This window comes from Lepidochelys kempii, chromosome 1 (assembly GCF_965140285.1).
Source record: "Lepidochelys kempii isolate rLepKem1 chromosome 1, rLepKem1.hap1, whole genome shotgun sequence".
NCBI classification, from domain to species: Eukaryota; Metazoa; Chordata; order Testudines; family Cheloniidae; genus Lepidochelys; species Lepidochelys kempii.
In genome coordinates this window covers 258,960,819-258,978,040 of record NC_136380.1, presented here as the reverse complement: position 1 = coordinate 258,978,040, position 17,222 = coordinate 258,960,819, and positions in this window count along the sequence as shown.

The following is a 17,222-nucleotide window of genomic DNA, read 5'->3' as shown; positions in this document are numbered from 1 at the left end:
TCTTCTCAAGTTACAGCCCGAAGTGCCCTTAAAGGGGAAAAGGCACATGGAAATGATCAGCCCTTGTCAGAGGCATGGAGCCTTTAGCGATGGAAGAGATCCAGTAGGTCACATCATGTTCCTGCCCTGGTCTGAGCAGGGCAGGTTGTTTCCTGCAGTATAGTCCCTGAGGCTTTGTTCAGTCCTGTTTTAAAGGCCTGCAGAGGTGGGTCTTGCCTGATTCCCCCCTCTAACAGACGTTGCAGGTGGGAAATATTTCTTGATATTCATGCATAATCCCCCTTTGCTCAATTTTGTCTCTTTAGTCACTTGTGGGTAGAGTGTTTAGAAGATGACAAGTGCCTGGTTGTTTGTTTATTGCATCTCATTGAAACCTCCTGCTCTATTTCCTCTCCTGCCCTGGTGCTGCCTCTCCTCATAGAATCACAGGGTTAGAAGGGACTGTAAGGGTCATCTAGTCTAACCTACTGCCAAGATGCAGGATTTGTTGAGTCTGAACCATTCAAGACTGACCGCAATCCAGCCTCCTTTTGAAAACATCCAGTGAAGGAGCTTCCACAACCTCCCTGGGCAGTCTGTTCCATTGTCCTACTAAGATTACACTTAGGAAGTGTTTCCTGGGTGTGACAGGGTGTGCATACCCCACACTGGCCAAGAAAAGGTTAACCCATGCTATGGGCGGCGGAAGTCCCACCCCGTAGACTGTGCTGGGCATGCTCCAACTGCTGCCTCAGTATAAAAGGGAGCAGCCCAGCTCATTCTAGGCTGACTGCCGGAGAGGAAGGTCCTGTGGAAAAGGCTCCAGCTGAACAGATGCCACAGTCCTTGCCTGCAGGAGCCGGAGATCCTGAGATTAGGTCTTGAAAAGATCTCTGGCCAACAGAGCTCCAGGGAATTACCTGCGCTGAGGAGCATGGAGACCTCAATGCCCCATGGACTACAGCTTCAGGAAGAATGCTAGGAAGTCACCCAGGGAGGGTGAGCGAGTGGTATCTCCCACCTGCATGAGGTCAGTGTGTTTCAGTAGGATTCCCCCCTGACCAGGTGGTGGACCACTCTGCCACTGTTAGGGCCCTGGATTGGGGCCCAGTGGAGTCGGAAGGCCCATACCTCCTGGTGCCTGAGGGCCGCTGTAATTGGCTCTGGCCGCTAGGCCGTGCCACTTTCAACACAAGGGAAGTCTGGTAGAGTGTAACCATGGTGGTATCATGACCCCGCCCCACCCCAAAGGAGGACGGGGGGTGTATACCACACGACATTGAGATTTAATCTAAATCTGCTATGCTGTAGTGTGAACCAATGGCCTCTTGTCTTGCTGTCTGTGGCAAGACAGAACAACTTTTCTCCATCTTTTTTCATGGCAGCCTTTCAAGTATTTGAAGACCACCATCATATTCCCCCCCTTAATCTCCTCTTTTCCAATCTGAACATACCCAGTTCCTCCAGCCTTTGCTTATATGGCTTGCATTCCATCTCTTTGATCATCTTTGTTGCCTGCCTCTGGGTCCTTTCCAGTTTCTCTCCATCCTTTCTACACATTGGTGACCAAAATTGGACACAGTACTCCAGCTGAGGCCTAACCAACACCATGTAGAGCGGTACTATCACCTCCCGTGTCTTACATGCTATGCCTCTGTTACTGCAACCTAAAATTGCATTTGCTTTTTTTTGCAACAGCATCACATTGCTGACTCATGTTGAGGCTGTGATCTATGACAACTCCCAGATTCTTCTCAGCAGTGTTGCTGCCAAGCCAGATTTCCCCCAGTCTGTATTTGTACATTTGTATTTTCTTCCCTAAGTGTAGCACTTTACATTTGTCTTTGTTGAATTTCATTTTGTTGTCTATTGCCCAGTTCTCCAATTTATCAAGATCCCTCTGAACTCTAGCAATATCCTCCAAAGTGTTGGCAACCCCCCAGCGTTGTCTCATCTGCAAATTTGATCAGTACGCTCTCTATTCCTACATCCAGGTTATTAATAAGGATGTTAAACACCAGACTCGGAACAGATCCCTGAGGAACCCCATGAGACCTCCCTCCAATCTGACATGATGTATTTGCCAGGGCGCTCCCCATTTCTAAATTCAGCACATCACCCCCAAGAGGGTGGGGTGGGGTGGAGTTGGGAATAAGTCAGTAAAGAAAGAAATTGTGAGGAACTCTTGCCCTTTGAATAGCTAGGAAATCCTCTAAGGATGCCAGTGGGGAGCATCACAGAAGAGGTCATAGGCTTCCCTCTGCCATTTAACACATCTCTCCATACTCACGCACACAGAGAGCTCCATTTTCTTTTGTAGCTGTGTGAGCATCTGTGTGCACACACACAGACATAGAGAGCTCTCTCCCCCATATAAAAGCCCCTCCTCCAGACACACCCAGAGCTTCCCGCTCCCTGATGCTAGACCCTCCCACACTCAGCCATACATAGCACTTTTCCCTCCTATACAATATAATAGCCTCTTCCCATGTACACATCTTCCTTCAGTGTGGTAGGCATGGTCGTTAGCACCAAACTGGCCTATCCAATGGGTTGTTTAGCTTTCTCTGAGCTAAGTCAGTGATGTCCCAGCCCCACTGTAGTGTTGTCAGACAAGACCCCTGTGACACATACAGCAATTTCCTGCATATCCTCAGGAGAGCTTATTGAATTAAGTTTGTCTCTTCGGGGTACATTGCTTTAAATTAGTGGTTCATGTACAATGGTATTCTACTCCCATGGGGAAGGGCTGCCATGGCTCCCCCAGGAACTAAAACCAGTGGGTGGTAATTAAGGCAAATCAGGCAGGTTGTAACCCCACCAGAGAGGTACTACCTCCTGGGGACCCTTACAGGTACTAGTTCAAACTGGATTCTCCAGAGACCAACAGACAACGGATTTTTGGATAAATAGCTCAAGTTTAACTGACTCAGGACTTTCTGATCCAGCAAACAGACAGGACCTTCTGTCCAAAAGGGCGTGGCCCAATCCTGGATTGGAAGGGTTGACGCTGACCAGAGCCCAAGGTTGGAGTTGGGATGACCCTCTGCTAATCGTTTTAGCATGTGTGTAGGTTCCTTTACTGTTAATACATTTTTCTCTGTGATGCTTCCATCTTAAGAATTAAATGTGCTTGCTTAGAAGGTGCAGTTATCTGAACTATGACAACCCTGCCTATGTTTTCCAGAATGAGTTCAATAGGGTTTATACCCTCCCCCATTTCTATCTTGCTAGTCCTCTCTTTGCCCGCCAACCTCAATTTTCCAGAAGCACAGCCTAGTGTGAACAGGCAGGTTACAATCACATTTCCTTTCGCAAGAGCTTGAACTGACTGGACAGGTAGTCTGTGTGAATGAGGCAGCCACAAGGAATGAAACCCACCCGTGCCCACACAGCATTGAAGTTGGTGGCTTAACTTTTCCCCACTGATGAGCAGCAGAGTATCTGAGCCCACTTTGTTCAGAGATCACCAGTGCCCCCCTGAGAGAAGTCAGATGCTGTCAGCCCCTCAACACACCAGTTGGCCTGTGCTGAAGGAACCAACAGCAGTAGTGAGCTCACCTGCTACTGTCTGGGCTTGGGCCCTTCACTCCAGGGAAGTCATTGAGAAAGACATGGTGGAAAATCTCCAGCATTATCTGCCTGCCTCGGATATTGCGGATCTCTTCCTGCCAGGTTTTAGGTGTGAATGTGCCATCATGGCTGCGCTCTTTGGATTGATAGATCATCTGTGGGGCTCTACTAAATTCATGGGCCATTTTGGTAAATTTCACAGTCATAGGATTTTAAAAATGGTAAATTTCATGATTTCAGCTATTTAAATCTGAAATTTCACAGTGTTGTAATTGTAGGGGTCCTGACCCAAAAAGGAGGGGTGGGGGGTCGCAAGGTCATTGTAGGGGGGGGTTGCGGTGCTGCTACTCTTACTTCTGCGCTGCTGCTGGTGGCGGCGCTGCCTTCAGAGCCGGGCAGCTGGAGAGCGGCAGCTGCCGGCCGGGAGCCCGGCTCTGAAGGCAGCGCCGCCGTCAGCAGCAGCGCAGAAGGAAGGATGGCATGGTGTGGTATTCCCACCCTGACTTCTGCACTGTTGCCTGCAGAGCTGGGCCCTCAGTCAGCAGCCGCCACTCTCTGGCTACCCAGCTCTGAAGGCAGCGGCCCAGTGGTGGCATAGTATGGTACTGCTACCCTTACTTCAGTGCTGCTGCTGGCAGGGTGCTGCCTTCAGAGCTGGGCACCTGGCTAACAGCCACCGCTCTCCGGCTGCCCAGTTCTGGAGGCAGCAAAGAAGTAAGGGTGGCAATACTGCAACCCCCCCCCACCAAATAACCTTGCAACCCTTACCCCCCACTTCCCTTTTGGATCAGGACCCTCAATTTGAGACACGCTGCTCTCCCCCGTGAAATCTGTATCGTATAGGATAAAAGCACACAAAAGAGCCACTTTCATGGGGGGAGACCAGATTTCACAGTCCGTGATGCTTTTTTCATGGCCATGAATTTGGTAGGGCCCTGATCATCTGGTCTAGTCATGGCAATGGTTAGAGAACAAAATTAGTTCTGCTAGAGCTTTTGACAGCATTTGGCAGCCCTCGGGAAGAATTGCCCACCCATCTGCAGGACCTGGGGGGCGTAGGTTGTCCGTTTCAGACAGGTCCCAGAGAGTCATGGTGCTACAGTAATACAAATAAATAATAACTAATAGCAGCTGCTTCTGTTCCCAGGAATCTATCATCTCATTCAACACCAGTATGAAGCCACAAGGGGAAATTGTCAGAACACACTACAAACTTTAAGATGCCATTAGTGCCCAGTTCTGTGCCTCGTGAACAAACGTGTCCACCCCTGTCCCCCTCGAGAGGCAGTGCCTGTGAGGGGCTGGACGAAGAGCAACTGGCTAAATGCTGACTCAGGCAAGATGGCAATGATATCATTGGAAAGGGAAAACACTGTGGATCTGGCTAAAAAGGGTTCTTATTCCTGCATTGAGTGTGGCTGACCTCTAGTGAAATTATTATGCAGTTTCAGGGTCCTGCTCCTCTCCACGCTTGTCCCAGATGCTCAGCAAATTGGCAAGAAGTGTCTAGTATCACCTCTGACTAGCTGAATCGCTCTGCCTATTCCAGTCCAATGCAGACTAGCAACAGTGACTCATGCCTTTGTCTCCCCCATTGTAACACACTCCATCTTGGATTGACACTAAAGGTATTGGGCCTTCCTCCCATCAGACCTTCACACCCTGAGGTGGTGCCAAATTCTGGGTCCATTTCAAGGTCCTTTTTCTTAGGCCCTGTTTTCTCAATGACTGCCTCTCTACCTGCTCTGCTATATTCTGCGGGCTCATTTTGGTCGACAGAAACCATGTTGGAGCTTGTGATGTGGGAAGCAGGGCATTCTCAGGGGAAGGAGTACATTTATGTGACTCAGTGATGCCCTACAGAATACTGATCTTGAATATCTCTACCTTTAAATCATGCCTTATGACATACCTGTTCAAAGCTTGCATTGCCTCCAAAAGCCGTAGCACAAAACACCTCAGACAGACTGAGTCAACTACTCGCTCCTACTCAGACTGGAAATCAGCTTACTAGGCGAGCTCTTCCTTCAGAGGGACATATTCTAGCTCTAATCTCGGAGGGTGCTCCCCTACTTCAGTGAGATGAGTGCAGCAGATGCCTATAAATAAATTAATCAGGACAAGGGCAATGGAATAGTGATAAATTGTCCCTGTCTCGAGGTGCCATGTTTCACCCCAGCCCTCATCAATCCCTTCCTGGCTCTCTGATACCAACTCAGTCTTGCTGTTTTTAAGAGCTGTCAGTGTCCCCCCCCTCCCCCCCATTTTGATGCTCTTTGAATACAGCTGTTCCTCTTATGAGGTGCAGCTTCACGGTAGCAAGCAGAAGGGAAATGGTAATGCCATTTCCTGTGGCAGAGGCTTGTTCTTTTGAACCTCTGACTTCACAGGATCTGATCATCACCAGTGACACTCCCTCCCCAAATGGTGAGTTCTGTCCATTGCTGGGGCTGAGCATCCTGCTGACTTCATAGGGCTGGCACGGACAGGCCAGTCGGAGGCATTCCATGGATGTGGCACTGACTGGGTGTCATGGCCTCGGAGTGGCGTTATGGCAGCGATGCCCCGGAGCAAGTGAGGAAATGCCTTGACAGTGACACTGCATCCATTCTTCTCTGTTACTGGCTGGGCCTTGATGCAAAGGAGCAGGCTGGGAAGTGAGCAAGGGGAGCTCTGATTGTCAACTGTGGGATCCCCATGCCACCAAGACGGCTGAGAGGGAGGTGAGGGAGGAAGGGCCTGGAGGAGGAGGAAGAGGCATCCAAACTTGGAATTCTTAAAAAAAGAAAATTGGCACATGAAGTGGGAACACCTAAAAATAAACCTCCTCTCCCCCCCCCACCTCCTTCCCTGCCACTAAATAAGCTTGAAAGCCTCACACCAGGTGTCTCCCTGCCTCCCAAAATAATCCAAGACACTGCCACTGTCTTTCACTATGATGCTCTCTCTCCATGCCTTGGGTTTCCATGGTGACTGCAAGCCATGTCGCCAGGGTGACAAGGAGAGGAAGCTGGGATTTGGCAGTTGAAACTGGAAGTTTTTTGGATTCTATTTATTTTCTCTCCATTTGCTAGTTTGGGGGCCTTGTTTTCCCCTCCTTCTGGGGTGAGGGTAGTAACTTTTTGGAGAACAGTTTTTCATCACAGGCCCTTTCCTTATCAGAATCATTCCATGATGTGGTAACGGGGGGTGCGAAAGGTGTGTTGCTAACTTGAGTTTGCAGCTCGAGTTAAAGCCCAGAGGGAAGGCTGGGGTTGAAAGCAATGACGCGGCTGCTGTTTTAGGCTGAGTTAACTAACTAACCCAAGTTGAGAGCACACCTTTTGTTGCAGGGTAGACATACTCTCTCCTTCCTGCCACACCCACCAGAGCAAGGCTGCTGTGCCTCCCCAATGGGCAGCTGTCCACTTAACCAGGCAGTCCCCCTCCTCACCCTGATCATCCACCTCCATTTTCTTTTGGTCTGTGTCTATGCTGAATGCCAACCCCACCACACTGGCTGAGCTGCTGCAAAGCCCTGGTAAGCTCCCCTCAGCCTGCTGCCAACAGAACCCCCAAGAGTTGAAAGGAGAGTGGAGGGATTTTTGATCCGTGCAGCAGGGAAAAACCAGAGCCTCCAGTCTCTCTCTTGATCTCCATTGCCAGCACCTCAGCCAGCCAAGGGGCTAGATCTAGGGGTGTCTCTTGCCTGGTGAAATAGGCATGTCCCAACATGCTGCCCCATTCCCCTTGCCAACCTCTTCCCATCTCTGGGTTGTATATGCTGACAACTCTGATGCCAGAAGGTGGAGGATTCAAGGTGGTCGCTGCCTTGTCTGGATTCAGCCCCATGAGCAGATCACCACGTCTCAGGCTGGCATTGTTACCTGATATTGGCAGATGCTGTGGGGCTGTGTCTACACTGCATAACAATAGGGTTTGAATCCTGGCTTGACTCAGGCTCAGACCGTCCACTCCTGTGGGATTCTAAGACCCTGGATCCGAGCCCTGGATTAGCATGATGTATGCATAGATAGAAAGGGGGTTAGGCTTGAGCCTGAGTACAAAACCTGGGCTGACAGTGCAACATAGAAATACCTCTAGACAACTCCGTATTTAAACATACCCTCTTGCAGAACTCCAGTCCTCACCCCAAGGTCAGAGCCTTCTAGTTCAGGGCATGGCTTGCTGACCCCTTCCTTCTTCACTTCTGTTCCTGTGTTGCTTTCTATTTAACCCTCAACTTTCCAAATTCTGGATTCCTTTTTTTTGTCTGTTGGGTAACTTTCCACTCACTCCCCCTTCCCCCCCCGCCGCCCCCAGGATAATATAAAACTGCTTTTCCAAGAAGGAAACTACTTTTTAGCATACCTATTGTTACTAAAGTACATTGTTAAAAGTTAAGTACCTTCCTTTTGTTCTCAGTCTGGGGGAAACATGCTTTTCAGGCTGGGAAGACAGTGGCGGATACATGTACAGAGAGACAAGGTAGGTGAGGTAATATGTTGGATCAACTGCTGTTGGTGAAAAGAAAAGGAGTACTTGTGACACCTTAGAGACTAACCAATTTCTCAAATTCTCTAAGGTGCCACAAGTACTCCTTTTCTTTTTGCGAATACAGACTAACACGGCTGTTACTCTGAAACCTGCTGTTGGTGAAGGAGACATGCTTTTGAGCTCCACAGAGCTCTTTTTCAAATCTGGGGAAAGCATTCAGGATACAGCAGTTTTGCTAGTAGCACTTTATGATAACTTAATATCAACCAGAAGTCATAAGCTGTATAGACAAATTCCCCAATCATCACAGCCTGATACAGAGCTGGTACCACTGGGTCTTGGGCAAAGACAATGTGACCCTCCTATCTAGGGGAAAAAGCTAAGACTGGTTGATACTTCCAGCAACAAGTAGCTTCCCTCCTGCCCGCTCCCACAGCACATGGTATTCCCCCTCCTCAAGCTACTGTTCCCCGCAGGCTAAGCCTCCCAGACAGCCAGTTGGGGCCTGGGCCATGCTCTGCCTGAGGCTCCTTCCTGCTCTTCCCCCATGGCCCCAGCCCAGGATGCTCCTCTTCTCTGAAGCGGATGGGGACTGGGGCTGGAGTTAGGGTGGGCCAGCCTGTGGCCCGGGACTCAAGGTGGCTGGGACCGTTGCTTGGGCCGCCTGCATGGTGCTACAGGGCATGGGGGGCTTGGGGCTCTGGTAGGGGATGGGGGTGGAAAGGGTGGGGCTGGAGGCTAGCCTCCCTGAATGGGTGGTTCACATGCCACCCATGCCCCAGGGAATGCCATACTGTAAACCTTCCCCCACCCACCCCATTGTTGTATGCAGTGTTGTAGCTGTGTTAGTCTCAGAATATTAGAGAAACCTGAGGAAAAGCTCTGTGTAAGCTTGCCAGCTTCACAGAAGTTGGTCCAATAAAAGATATTACCTCACCCACCTTCTCGCTAATACTGTAAGCCTGTCAGGCAAGAACTGACCTGACGTGTGTGAGAAACAGGCCAAGGCAGGAGAGTACAATCAGGGAGCGGGGAAAAGTGTCAGGGAGAAACTCCAGTGATTGAGCCTTCTTCCTAGCATAGAGCATAACCATGGGATGGCCCAGGCTACTGCTGTCTTGGTCAAAAACTTCAGACATTGAAAGCCTGATTTTTCACCGGGAAGCTGAGCACGCACAGCTCCCATTGACTTCAGTTGACCCCTCTGAAACTCAGAACCACGCTGTGTCAAGTTTGGGCACTGTGACAAGAGCTGGAAGGGAGTGGTCATATTGAGTGCCGTGAAGTGGGTGGGTGCAAGCCCACCCACTGCTAAAGGCCCCTTCCCCAGCCTGGGAAGGAGCTACTGAACCCAGTGGTCAACTAAACACGGGGGGCAACAAAGAAAAAAAACAGGAACAGGTGTGGGGGTCAGAGGGCCAAAACTAGGGAATTGGAAGGGGACACAGAGCAGAGAACTCTGGACCGCGCCTACTGTTCCTCAAAAGTGTCCAAGGAACCAGCGAAGGCCGCCCAGAGGCACTCCGCCCGTGAATGGATGAAAGAACGAAAACAGGCCCCACAGTCGCAGCCCTCCCTCACCAGCCAACCCCCTCTCCCTGGTGTTATAAATGGCCACTTTGGCCATGGCTAGGAGGAGGTTGACAAGGTGGTCCCACATCTTTGTGAGGCCATGGATAGGATGTACATATATAAAAAGGTGCAGGGAAAAGTGCCTCCAGAACCTCAACAAGAGGTGGAAGAGGGTGAAAGGGAGTGGTGGAAGGCTGAATACACTTTTCCCTATTAACTGAAAAGAGGTTACCTCAGGTTAATTAGAGACACCTGTGTCCAATTAAGAGCTGCTGGGGACCTTTTAACACACCCCCCCCATCGTCCCCCCCCGATTCCAATGAGAGAGAGAGAGAGGGAGGAGGAGGAAGAAGAAGAAACAACAACAACAACAAGTTGCTGCAGGGAGAAAAGGGTTCTCCTAGCTGGAGGGCTGCTCTCCTCCCAACAGAGGAAAGGCTGAGTTTATTTCTGTTTGGGGAGGGGCTGATGACCAGAAGCCAGCATTAATAAGTCAATTTTCTGGTGGAGGTAAGGAGAGGTATTTCTTTTATGTTGTGGGTATTTTTGCTTAAGAGAACTGCTCGGGCCTACCCTGAGGCCCACCTTTAAATACCGTGAATAAACCAAAGTTAAGAATTAAAAACCTCCAGAGTAGGACTGATTAACTCCAGCCCCGCCGCCAGTGGAAGAAACATTGAGGCTGATGGGACAAAAGAGGTACCTAGTCACATGTAGTGTTAGAGGTGGGATTTGACAGAGTGGAGTACCCTGGGGACAAGGTAGATCATTCTTGAGCATGGACCATGTGTGAGGATGTTGTTGCAGGCCACTATGGCACAATAAGAGGCTATCAGAGTCCAGACGGCCACTCAGCAGGAGTCTGTACAAATACAAGAGACAATTCAACTGCTGATGAACCCAGTGGCACAGGAGTGAGCCACCCTACAGGAAGTAGTGAGATAATTGAAAGCCCTGATTCCTCTGAGAGATGGCCACAATGGAACACGATCCTTAAAGGCCAGCAGTTACCTACAAAAGATGACAACAGAGTAGATGTTGAGGTTTTATCTCCTCGCATTTGAAAGAACAGCCCTGTGTGAGGCCTGGAGTTGTCAAGTATCCTTGCTCCCTTCCTGTGTGGTGAGGCCCAGAAGGCCTACTATGATATGGCAGCGTAAACTGCTAAAGATTACGGCCAGTTGGAAACTGCGATCCTGGGGAGATCCAGAGTAACTACAGTCGTAAGGGCCCAGAGAGTCCATGAGTGGAGGTTCCAAGAGAGCAAAAGCACCAAGACCACAACTGTTCTACCTGATCCATCTAACACAGAAGTAGCTGAGTCCCGAGACCCACACTGTGCTAATATATAAATATAATAGAACTCTTGGTTTTGGACAGATTCCTGAGAGGACCTGCTGCCAGACCTGTGAGGGTGAGTTTGCTGAAATGACAGCGCCCGCTTACAATGATTTGGTCACCCTCACAGACAGACACTTAATGGCCAGAGAGCTTTCTCAGACTACCAGAGAAGAGATGCACCAGATCAGGAAACCAGCCTCAGTCCTGAAGGTCCGTACCTTTGAGAGTTCAGGTAGGCCTATACTGGGGAGGAGGAATTCTGAAGAGGGGCCTGAGGTTGTGAAGGGACTTGGGGAACTGGGGAAAGAAGGCCATGGGGTAAGGCCTAGTAGCCTAAAGAATAGGGGAATATACAGGACTACACAAACGTGTCATGCTTATGGAGAACTAGGGCATATAGCTGTTCAGTATCCAAACTGTGAGGAGCTCATGCAGTGCAACTTGGGGGATAGTGAGCGTCTATGTGGATTAAACACTCTTGTAGGTGTAACTATGACTCCACGTAGATATATGTGGCCAGTCAGGCTGAATGGTATAGTGTTGCTTTAGTGGACTCGGGAAATGCAGCCACACTGGTCTCTGGGACATTGGTGGGATGGAACCTATGTCTCAGGCCAAACACACAGGAATAACCTACTTACATGGGACAATTAGTTATTACCCAGCCATTCCTATACAAATAGAGGTTCAGGGAAGCACAACGAGGCTGACAACAGTTGTAATCCCTAAACTTCTATACCGAATGCTCATAGGATGAGACTTCCCAGGCTCTGGAAATCTACTCCCAGTGGATGGATTGGGGGAAAGTAGTAGCCCTCTGCTGATATCATGACTCCAGTAAATAGACCACCTTCCATCTTCTCTGAATCAGCCCCAGATGTGTTTTCAGCATCTGGTAAATCCTGGAAGACTAAAAGAGAAAAGAGAGCAGACAAATGGCTGGGGGCCAAAATATTGGCCCAGAATCAAAAGGTGGTGCTTGTAAGTAACTGATCTCATTTAGCGTGTGGGGAGGCAAGTTGGACAGTTATTAAACTGGAGGTTGGGCCAACTTCCACAGAGACCAATCCTGGGGGTGAAAATAAAATAGACTTCCTTGAGTTGGACATTTTGGGCAGGATCAGACCAATGATCCTGTATACTGAAATATTAGAAAAGAACTAGGTGAGGTAAATGTGGTCCCAGTACAGGAGAAACTCAAAGGTGCAGGGCCTTACTTTGTGATTTAAAAAAAGGACCTGATATATAAACTAGTCTGACTACAGGACCAAGAACTGCAGCAGCTTTTAGTACCCTGAGGACGCAGAAAGGCCGTATTAGACCTAGCCCATAGTCACTTGTTCAGGGGACATTTTGGGGTGGATAAAACACTGGATAGAATCCCATGAAGGTTTTTTTGGCCGGGAATCTATACGGAGGTTCAATGCTATTGCACCTCCTGCCCTAAATGCCAATTGCACAGCCCACAATCTCATACAAGGGCCCTTTTAGTCCCCCTACCAATTATTGAAGTCCTATTTGAGAGGATAGTGGACCTGATAGGTCTGCTGAAGAAGTCACTCCAAGGTCATCTTGCTATGCTTGTGATTCTGGACTACGCTGCCTGGTACCCGGAAGCTGTACCCCTGTGAAACACAATGTCCAAGAGGATAGCAAAGGAGTTAATCCGAATTTTATCTCAGGTAGGCATACCTAAGGAGATTCTGATTGATCAAGGGACTCCCTTCTTGTCAAAGTTGATGTCCTTGGCCTACCATCCACAGACTGATGGCCTGGTCCAATGTTTTAACAGAACACTGAAGAGCATGATATGGAAAGTACTGAGTCAAGATGGAAGAAATTGGGATAACTTGCTATCCTACCTGATGTTTGCTATAAGGGAGGTTCCCCTGGCTTCCACATGCATTTTCTCCCATCAAGTTGCTATATGGTCACCATCCCTGGGGCATTTTGAACATTGCCAGGGATGACTGGGTGGAACAGACTAGTTAAGGAATGAATGTAATTGAACATGTGATACAGATGCAGGACAGAATAGCCCAAAGTCACTCCCATAGTGTAAGATGGGGAGGGGGGAGAAGCACAAAAGGCCCAACAGGCCTATTATAATTGTCAAGTGAAGGTTTGGAAATTCCAGATAGGGGATTGGATAATGGTGCTGGTGCCCACTGCGGAAAACAAGCTCTTGGCCAGATGGCAGGGATCATACAAAGTAATAGAGGGGAGGTTGACTATAAGATTTGACAACCTGATCACTGAAAGCAGGAGCAAATCTACCACGTCAACCTGTTAAAGCCCTGGGAAGACAGAGGAGCTTATATGGTTGCCCTATATGATTCCACTCCAGGAAGATAAAACCTTAGGGATGTGTAAAATATGCCCCAAATTGAACCCTGAACAATGTACAGAAGTCGTCCAGATCAAGCGAAATCACAATGTGTCCTCAGGGAAGCCAGGCAGAACCATGGAAGCTCATCACCACGTCATCATGGATCCAGAAGTAAAGGTGAAGAATGAACCATACCAAATCCCCGTGGCGAAAAGGTCAGTACAGAAGTTGAGGATGCTGGAACTGGGAGTCATCAAAGAGTCCTATAGTCAGTGGCCCAGTCCAATCATTCTGGTATCTAAACCAGATGGTACTATGAGGTTCTGCAGTGACTTCTGAAAATTAAATAAAGTGTCCCAGTTCAGTGCTTACCAATTCCTCAAATAGGCTAATAGACCAGTTGAGAAAAGCAAGATTTTTGTCTACCATCAACCTGACCAAAGGATATTGGCAAATCCCTCTGGCAGAGGTGGCCAAAGAGAAGATTGTCTTTGTTATGTCAGAGATCCTATTCCAGAACACGGTCCTCCCTTTTGGATTACATGGGGCTCCAGCAACCTTCCAATGCCTCATCAATAAGCTAGTATGTCAACATGCCAAGTATGCAGCTGTTTACTTGGATAATGTGATCATTCACAGCCAAGACTGGGGGATACATCTGGAAAAGGTGGAAGCAGTACTGGATACCCCAAGGAAAGCAAGTCTCACCACTAAGCCATCCAAATATGCAATATTGGTAGTAGAAGCCAAATACCTCTGATACATCATGGGGAGAGGCGTAGTGAAACCCCAACTGAACAAGGTAGAGACAATACAAAGTTGCTCTCGACCGATCGTGAAGAAACAGGTGAGAGCATTCCTGGGGATAGTGGAGGTATTACAGGTGATTCATTCCTCACTTTGCCCGGAGGGCATACCCTCTGAGAGATCTGATAAAGGCCAGAGACCCAGATATAGTATAATGATATAGTATAATAATAGTGTGGCTGAAGATCCATTTTGTGAATCTGAGGACAGCCCTCTACACTCATCCAGTTCTAGCAGCCACAGACTTTGAAAAGGTCATACTACAAATGGATGCCTCCGAGGTAGGGTTAGGAGCCATGCTTCTCTCAAATAGTAGGAGAGGAAGAACACCCAGTCTTGTACTTCAGTAGAAAATTCCTTCCCAGAGAACAAAAGTATGGCGTGGTGGAGAAGGAATGTCTTATGGTAAAGTGGGCCAGGGAAACCCTGTGGTACTACTGGCTCGGACGGAGGTTTACCCTCATTATGGACCATGCTCCCCTGAAGTGGATGCACCAGAACAAATTAAAAAATGGAAGCGTAACAAGATGGGTCCTGTCACTACAACCCTCCCACATCAGGGCGCAGCACAGGGCAGGAATCAAGCATGACAACGCAGATGGCCTGTCATGAGTACGCTGTTTCCTGGCCCATGTAGCCGAAGTCCCTAATGCTGAGCCGGAGTTGGGGGGCCAAGATGTGACTAAGTCGGAGCAGCTATAAGCGAGTGGTGGAAGGCAGGTGTATCTGTCCTATAATGGTGAAGGCTCTTTTCCCTATGAACTGAAATGGGGTTACCTCAGGTTAATTAGAGACACCTGAGTCCAATTCAGGGCCACCTTTAATAACCTGTTGCTAGAGGGAGAGGAGAGAGAAAAAAACAAGTGACAACAGGGATGGAGCAGCAGGGAGAAAAGGCTTCTCCTAGGTGGAGGGCTCTTCCATTATAGGGAGGAGAAACGTACTCCAACCACCCCCTCCACCAGAGGCTGACATGGCGAAAGAGGAGCCTGGCCACAGCACCCAAAATCAGAGGCCACTTTGGGAAGCGTGGCTGTTAACTTCAGCTTGGGCCAAGCCGTGTGTTAGCTCACATTCCAGGGAGCGCCGCGTCCTCGTCCCTCCCTCCCTTCGCTTCCCCCATCCCCACAGCAGCAGCAGGAAAGGTTGGTGGAGTGGGGCTATTTTGGGAGCATCTCCCTGGCAACGGCTGCCACCACCGTCTGTGGTGGTTTTTCCATAGGTGCTAAAATATTCTGTGCGGCTTATTAAAGAAAGCAGCTGGGGGAGAGTGGCAGGGATGGGGAGAGGTAGCCATCCGCTGCCTCACCCAGTAGTTTGCTGCTGGCAGCGTGGGTACAGCCGACCCTGGCTGGAGACGGTGAAAGTGAACCAGGTGTATTTAAATGAAGACTGTCTCCATTGTGGGTCAGTGAAGTTCTCTATAGAAAACACCCAACGCCCCCTGCTGGCGATAGTCCTTCTGTCCTGCCATGCTAACTTTATAGAGAATGGCCGAGGAGGCACAATCAGCCGCTTGTTCGAGAGATGAGGGGGAAGAGTTCGTGCCTCATGTCTCGTCCTTTCTTTACCCACCATTCCTGGCCTATGGCTGAGGTCAGATTGGCAGTGACAGCATTTTGGGGGGAGTCATGTCCAGGGAGGGGGAGAACAAGGTATCATAGAAGATTCATCTTCTGCCCCCCTTAAAGAAAAAAAAGAATTTTGCCTTCTCATTCTATTGGGGGTTTTTGTATGGCTCCCATCACTGTAGTAGCTGAGCGCCTCACGAGTACTAAAGCGTTTTATCCTCTCACCCCTTCCCATGAGTCTGGGAAGAATTGTCTTCATGCTAGAAATGGGGCATTGAGGCACAGCGAGGTGAAGTTACTTGCCCGAGGTCACAGAGGGAATTGGTGGCAGAGCCAAGTGCTCCTGAATCCCACCCCAGCTCAAGCCCAGACTTCCTTTCTGGTTGCCTTGCTGTGAAGGAAGCACCTGGAGAGCTGTTCTGAGTGAAGACAGGGCCTGATCATCGAAATAATTCCACCATTCACATTTCTAGTGCCTTGACTCCTGAAGGGTCCCAAAGTACTTTCTCTCCTAGGCTGGGACACTGAAGCATAGCTGCCTCTGAGCTGGAGCAGTGCACAACAACACAACAGTTTTCAGGAGGGGAAGACAACCATCTATAACTGAAGCTTCAGAGGGGATATTAGGTAGCAAGAATATAATTACCCAAACTGGAATTGGACTATGACAGCACCTAAAGCTCTTGGGGAAAGGGTCTTGGGACCTTTACGGCCACAAATCGTGGTTTGACAGTATGTCTCATTTGAAAGGTGGTGTTTACAGCTGCACAACAGGCTCCTAGCACGCTGCTGATGTGAGTTCAGTACTGAGTCAGAGGGAAGAGCACCCCCTACTGACTGACGCCAGCTCCTGCATCACCTGAGGTGCCTTGGAGGTCTCCCATCCAAGGGCTAAGCGAACTGTGCACTATGGGCTGCAAAGAGCAAGCTGGTTGCATGGTGCTGGCTCTTCTTCTTTACTGCTGCTAAACTGCACTGAAAGACGCTAAGACCACATCTCTTTCCCTATACTGCTGTTCCATGTAAGCACTTGCTGTGGCTGCCACAGGGATGGGGTTTGATCACCAGTGAGGGGGAGGTGGTCCATGGGATTACGCATGGGAGGTGAGGTGTCCACAAGGCAGTGTTTTATTAGGATGTGATCCATGTTCTGAAAGGGTTTAGGAACCTCTGGCTGAGGAAATCCAATGAAACCATAACCTCCCAATGACTGGCCCTGAAGCCCAACGGTTAGGTGCCTAAGGGATACTGAGTAGTTAAAGGGAGAGCCCTGTTACCTGTACCTTGTTCTCATACGAAAATGAGGGACACCGCCTGTGCTTTCCTCTGATACAAAGCCCCTGTGCCTGCTAGAGGAGCAGCCCTGTGAAAAATAGCTGAAACATTTCCAGGAGGTGAGACCCAGAGAATGTTTTCCTGGCTGAATCTCTCAGCAGGTGAGGGTCACAGCAGGCCCTGAACTAACTCCACAGGGATCCTCAGAAGGCCCTTGCAAGGACATTCTTTGTAAATCTATAGTAGGATCACCCAGTACTGGGAACTGCTTCAAATCCAATGACAAGCAAGAACAGTGA